Source organism: Cnephaeus nilssonii, assembly GCF_951640355.1.
Source record: "Cnephaeus nilssonii genome assembly, chromosome: 7".
Taxonomy (NCBI): Eukaryota; Metazoa; Chordata; class Mammalia; order Chiroptera; family Vespertilionidae; genus Cnephaeus; species Cnephaeus nilssonii.
The window spans coordinates 12,219,725-12,225,732 of NC_137078.1; the positions used below are offsets into that span (position 1 = coordinate 12,219,725).

The 6,008-nt window shown below is 44.1% G+C and overlaps 1 pseudogene across 1 annotated transcript; it reads right to left on the minus strand.

The window, feature by feature from the left end:
- Nucleotides 1-3,356: 3,356 nt before the first annotated feature.
- LOC307102742 (large ribosomal subunit protein eL21-like) lies at nt 3,357-3,864 on the minus strand (annotated as a pseudogene). The gene has a single exon. The product of its transcript is annotated as a large ribosomal subunit protein eL21-like (transcript).
- Nucleotides 3,865-6,008: the final 2,144 nt, after the last annotated feature.

Genomic DNA, 6,008 nt, shown 5'->3' on the forward strand with positions numbered 1-6,008 from the left:
GAATAATCACACCCTGACTACCTTTTTGGCTTTTGGATATATTTACATTTTCATCCCCAAATTTGCTCAGTGCATGTTAATGAATGAAGCCTCCAATTTTACCCATCTCTCTTTCTCTCTGGTTGGTTTGCATATTTACTTCCAAGTAGCAACCCACATTACTGAACTTATTCATCTGCACATCAAGTATTTCAGCTAATTGTCAGATCTCTGCTCTATGTTGTCACATGACTGTGACCCCCTCACCAATGGGCTTAAATTCTGCCCACATATACTAGTAAAGGGCTCAGTGAACCAAAACCAGGAAAAAGCTGACGGCGACAGCACAAATGCCAGTGTTGTGCTTGGTTCAAGGAGCTGATGTTTAGAGAAGTAAGTACGTTTGTATTAGTTGTCGTGATGAATTGTTCTGTCACTCACCCAGACAGAAAAGTAATTGAATTTTCTTTTCCCAGGGCTCTTTAACTCAAACGTTCAAAATGACCTGACCTCAGGTTGCCCAGAGCGGAAGTCCTAAGACTGAAAAATAAGTAAATACATTTTTAAAGAAATGAAGAAAGCAATGCTTTCCAAAAACATTCCATTCGGGCCAATAATCAAAGAGGAGCTAATAATAACTGGCATGTTTGCTCTCTCCTTACTTACATTTTTTAAAAAGTGCTTAGAGTGTTTACATTGAGCCTCTGGGTGAGGAGAGTGTCCGTGAGTGGGAGGTTTATGCTTGAGGGATGTTCTTTCCACCACCACGACGTACATATATTCTAGAAAACCAGTGCCAGTCTGATGACTCGGGGCTACAGGTACAGTTCAGAAGCTGGGCAATTGCAGACTACTGGCAGGTTTTGCTTTTGTTAATAACCCATTTTTAAGTTCAGCAGACTGGTATCTCCTGTGATTCTGATTATACTCCTAAAACTCCACTCCAAGTTCATTGTCAGCAGATCCCAGTCTGACAGTGAGATTGTTTCCTTGGTTTGCTGGAGCACTGCTTTTAAAAGACATACTCAACACAAAAGTGGCTGCCGTGAGGGAGCCACACAGCCCACATCGTTACATGGTTTCACTTAAAGGCAACCTCTCTCAGATGGCTGGTGTGCCCGGCATGGCTGTGTGAGCATGCTATGGGCAGACAGCCAAGGCTCCAATGATACTCACATGGTCCACACCACAACCACACCCTCCTGTGGTTTAACCACTGTCTAGTCCTCGGGGGCCTTTATGTAATTTAATATTCAATGATAAGAGCTCTTGGTGATTAATTTTGATGCTTTTGGTCACTTTCAAGGAAATAGGTTTTGACACATCGTCAAGTTGACAGAAAATGGAGGTGAGTGTTTTCAAATAAATTCCAATGATGTTAAGTATCATGTTAGGAGAAATGTAATTTCTCCTAGAATACAACTACACACATACTGCTTAATTATTTATGATAACTATTTCATTCCAAAAAGTGGTTGAGCCCTGGCCAAGTGGCTCAGTTGGTTGATCCCATACACCAAAAGGTTGCAGGTTCAATTCCTGGCCAGGGCATATACCTAGGTTGTGGGTTCGATATACGGTCAGGGCTCATACTGGAGGCAACCAATCCATGTTTCTCTCTCACATCAATGTTTTCTCTCTCTCTCGCAAACCAATAAAACATATCGTTGGGTGATCATTGAAGAAGAAGGAGGAGGAGACAGAGGAGGAGGAGGAGGAGGAGGAAGAGGAGGAGGAAAAAAAAAATATATATATATATATACACTAGAGGACTGGTGCATGGATTCGTGCACCGGTGGGGTCCCTCGGCCTGGCCTGCAGGAATCAGGCCAAAAGGAGCTCTTCAACATCCCCCCTCCCCTCCCCTCCACAGGGGGCCTGGATTGTGAGAAGGTGGTTCTCGAGTGACGCACTCCAGAATCAGGCTCCCTCCTATCTGGTTCTGGGTGCGTCACCTGAGTACCGTAGCTGCCAAATCACCACAGCTTGGCAGCTCCTGAATTGAGCATCTGCCCCCTGGTGGTCAGTGCACGTCATAGCTACCGGTCAGGTGGTCGAATGGTCAGATGGTCACTTAGGCTTTTATATATATAGATATGTATATCTATATATATAAAATCAAAAAGGGTTTGAGTGGCTTCCAAAACAATTAATAAAAAATGAAATGAATAGCTAAGGATATTGGGCTTATCTGAGTGATTCTACTTCCCCATTGCTCTGGCTGTCATTTGACCTCACGGGCTATGAGAAATGAGGAAGAGTAATTGGCCAGGGGAAATGACACTGAACCTGGGAATACCCTGCTCAAGTTAGAAGCTTCCAAGAAAACAGATAGGCCTGAGCATATTACTTAAGCCACTTTTCACATTGTTTCTCTGTTACCTACAAATATTGAATTAAAAAGCATTTTAACAAGGTGAGTAAAAATATTTATACACATCTCAAATTATAGTTCCATTATCCCAGGGGACTGTACCCTAGCTGGTTTGATACAGTAGATAGAGTGCCGGCCTGTGGACTGAAGGGTCCCAGGTTCGATTCCAGTCAAGGGCACATGCCAGGGTTGTAGGCTCGATCCCCAGTGAGGGGTGTGCAGGAGGCAGCCGATCAATGATTCTCTCATCATTGATGTTTCTATCTCTCTCGCCCTCTTCCTTCCTCTCTGAAATCAATTATATATATATATATATATATATATATATATATATATATATATATATTAGAAAAAACTGCAGATAGCACTGAACCCCATGTGTGCACTCAGTCCTCCCCTTATATTGCCCAGAGATTCTTGGAAACTGCAGCTTTAAGCAAAACAACATATGAAACCAATCTTACCACAGGTTAATTGATACCAGCAAGAGTTAAATTCCTACAGCATATTTCTAGTTACAAAAATATTGCCAAACTTTTAAATAAAGACACAAAACACTTCATAAATACACACACACGCACACATACACACACACACTAATAAAAGGGTAATATGCAAATTAGACCGGGAGAACTTCCAGATAAAGCCATGGTGGCGGGGTCTAGGCAGAGGTAGTTAGGGGTGATCAGGCCAGGAGGGGAGGGCAGTTGGGGGTGATCAGGATGGTGGGGGGGCAGTTGGGGGCGAGCAGGCTGGCAGGCAGAGTGGTTAGGGGCGATCAGGCAGGCAGGCAGGTGAGCAGTTAGGAGCCAGCAGTCCCAGGTTGCAAGAGGATGTCCCAGATTGAAGAGGGTGCAGGCTGGGCTGAGGGATACCCCCCCCCCCTCGTGTACAAATTTAGTGCACGGGGCCACTAGTATATATATATATTAGAACACAAAGTTTTCTTTATTTGGGGGGGAAAGGATGCCACACTTCTACTCAATTAAGAGAAAGATTTTTATTAGTACAGATTTTTTTTTTTTTTTTTACACTTATCATGCCATGAATTCATGGGTTCCAGCAGCTCAGGCTCCTTCCCATTGGCTCTCACAAAGTGTGCTTCTCTGGGTGGAGCAGGCTGGTGCTTCAGTTGAACCCAGGTACCTTTCTCTTTGGCTTCCTTCCTTTTCTGATCATTTCCCTTCACATGTTTCAGGAAGCTATCTCGGCTCTTAGAGTGCTTAATATGCTCAATACGCACAGTAACTCTCTTGGCAAGAATCTTGCCCTTAACTTGCTTGTTCACAATAATGCGCACTGCATGCTGGGTGACACTGTAGACTCCTCCAGTTTTGCCCCGGGAACATGTGTGGGCCTTGCTTTGTGAACAGCGCCCACTCCCCGGATGTCCACAATATCACCTTCCTGTAGATCTGCATGTATGTGGCCAAAGGAACAGCTCCATGTTTTCTAAAAGGCCTAGAGGACATATAGCGGGGACCTCTCCTCTTTCCCTGTGCGTTAGTCATTTTGGCAAATTACTGGAAGATGGCGGTTCCGAGCGAAAAGGACACTTCTAATATTAAACACTGAAATAAATGTGAGCTACACATACATTTGAAAAAGATTAAGGAAAACAAGTAAGCTCATTGTTTTCCATTGCAGCTCATGGTCGTGGGGCAGCTGGAGCCCAGCTCAGCAGCTCAGGGCTCAGGGCCCCTTCCATCGCAGGGCACACCGCAGGGCACGGTCACTCAGACCAGACGGGCACTGTAGCCAGGCCCATTCACCCACGTGGCACGTCTCTGACATATGGGAAGAAACTGGAGTTCCCGGAGACCCGCGCAATTGTGGTGAGCAAGGGCCCATGCCACAGACAGTGGCCCTGACTGGGAATCGAGTTCTTTCCTCATCAACATTGTTACAAAACAACACTGAACGAAGTGACCTCTTTCAAGGATCTGTTGTACATGTCTTTCCTGCACATACATATCTACAACCAAGTTTAATTTAGAAATTAAGCACAGTAGGAGATGGACCACAATAACTAATAGTAAAATAGAGCAATTATAACAATATACTGCAATAAAAGTTATGTGAATTTTTCTCTCTCAAAATACCTTATTGTGCTGTACTCGGCTTTACATTTAAAAGGAGCACTTGACGGCTTCTCTCTGGCATACCTGAGTTGCCAGCATCTTTATTCTCGTACTTTGGGGCCATTAGTAAGTAAAATAAGGGCGACTTGAACACCAGCCCGGTGATACCGAGACAGTCGATCTGATAACCCAGCGGCTACTGAGTGACTAACAGCCAAGGAGGGTCTATAGCGTGGATGCGCTGGACAAAGGGATGATTCACGTCCGGGCAGGACGGAGAGGATACTGCGAGATTTCATCACACTACACAGAATGCTGTGCAACTTAAAACTTACGCATTGTTTGTTTCTGGAATTTTCCATTTAATATTTTTGGACCGACGCTAACCTCAGGTAACTGAAACTGTGGAAAGAGAAACTGTGGATAAGGGGCTGACTGTACCTCAAATGAGATGCTCCATGGTAGAGGAAGCTTGCGTTGTCTTCCGCTGCCTGCCCACCTTCGGCCTGAGGGGTTTATCCTTAATAGCTGGACTTTTCCTGTCACGTGGCTCTGAGCTGGGGGCAGTAGTCATTGTTTTCCAACAAAAGGCATTTCCAGGAACTCTTGTGTCAGAGAGAGGACTTAGAGAGTTCTTTTACCTGGTGAGTGGGCGGAGGAAGGTAAAAGTGGGTGGGAACGTTTACATCTCCTCTCAACCCAGTACCTGGTCTCCCTGGCAAAAGATGGCCGGAAAACACTTTTTAAAAGTCTCTATGACAATGTGGTATGAATGAGCACACTTTCTAAGGAAATGAAACTCTCAAGTGCTGCTGTAACTTTATTGGTGATCTCCAGAGGGTTGTTTTCCCCTTCTGGGCCTTGAGAAGTAGCCAAATGGTCAGGGTTTTCATTTATCTTTTTAAAATTTAGATGTGTTGGTCTAAGAGATCTTCAGGACTGTGATAAAGGAAAGATGATATTCTAGAAGCTGATCATCTAGTACCTCTGATAAGCTCATGTAACCATTTTTAATTCCACCAAGGTTCAACTTGCACAGTAGGAGAAATGTGTGGCATAATGTAAGCACTGGCTGCCACATCCTGGTTGTCACCAGTGTAAGCTCTTTGCTACCTTGCTTCATGGGTACTAGGTGGCCATGCTATTGGTAGCTTCCATAGAATGCTACCTGGAAAATAAGGTTTGGTTTTTTTTCCTACACACCCAGACATCAGACCATTTATTTCTGCACCATTTTTTTTGCCCGCTCTAGAGACACTCTCTCCATGGTAATAAACTCCACAGATTGAGTTGACATCTTGAGAGGCCTCTATTTGGGATCTTTCTAATAAATTCAAAACAGCACGTTAGGTTTGTCATAGCAAATACCCCTGGTCTCTATAAAATTCATGTGCGCATTTCTTGTCCTGAGCTTGTTAGCCTATGAACTAAGGGGGAAATCATCAAGGAGAAGAGCTATGGATATGTAACGTCATGAACAGGAGTGGCCCAAACTTTCAATTTCGTTCTTCCGATGAAAAGAATTATCACCATGTGGCATATTTCTGCTGCAAGAATTTTTGCTGAAATATGCT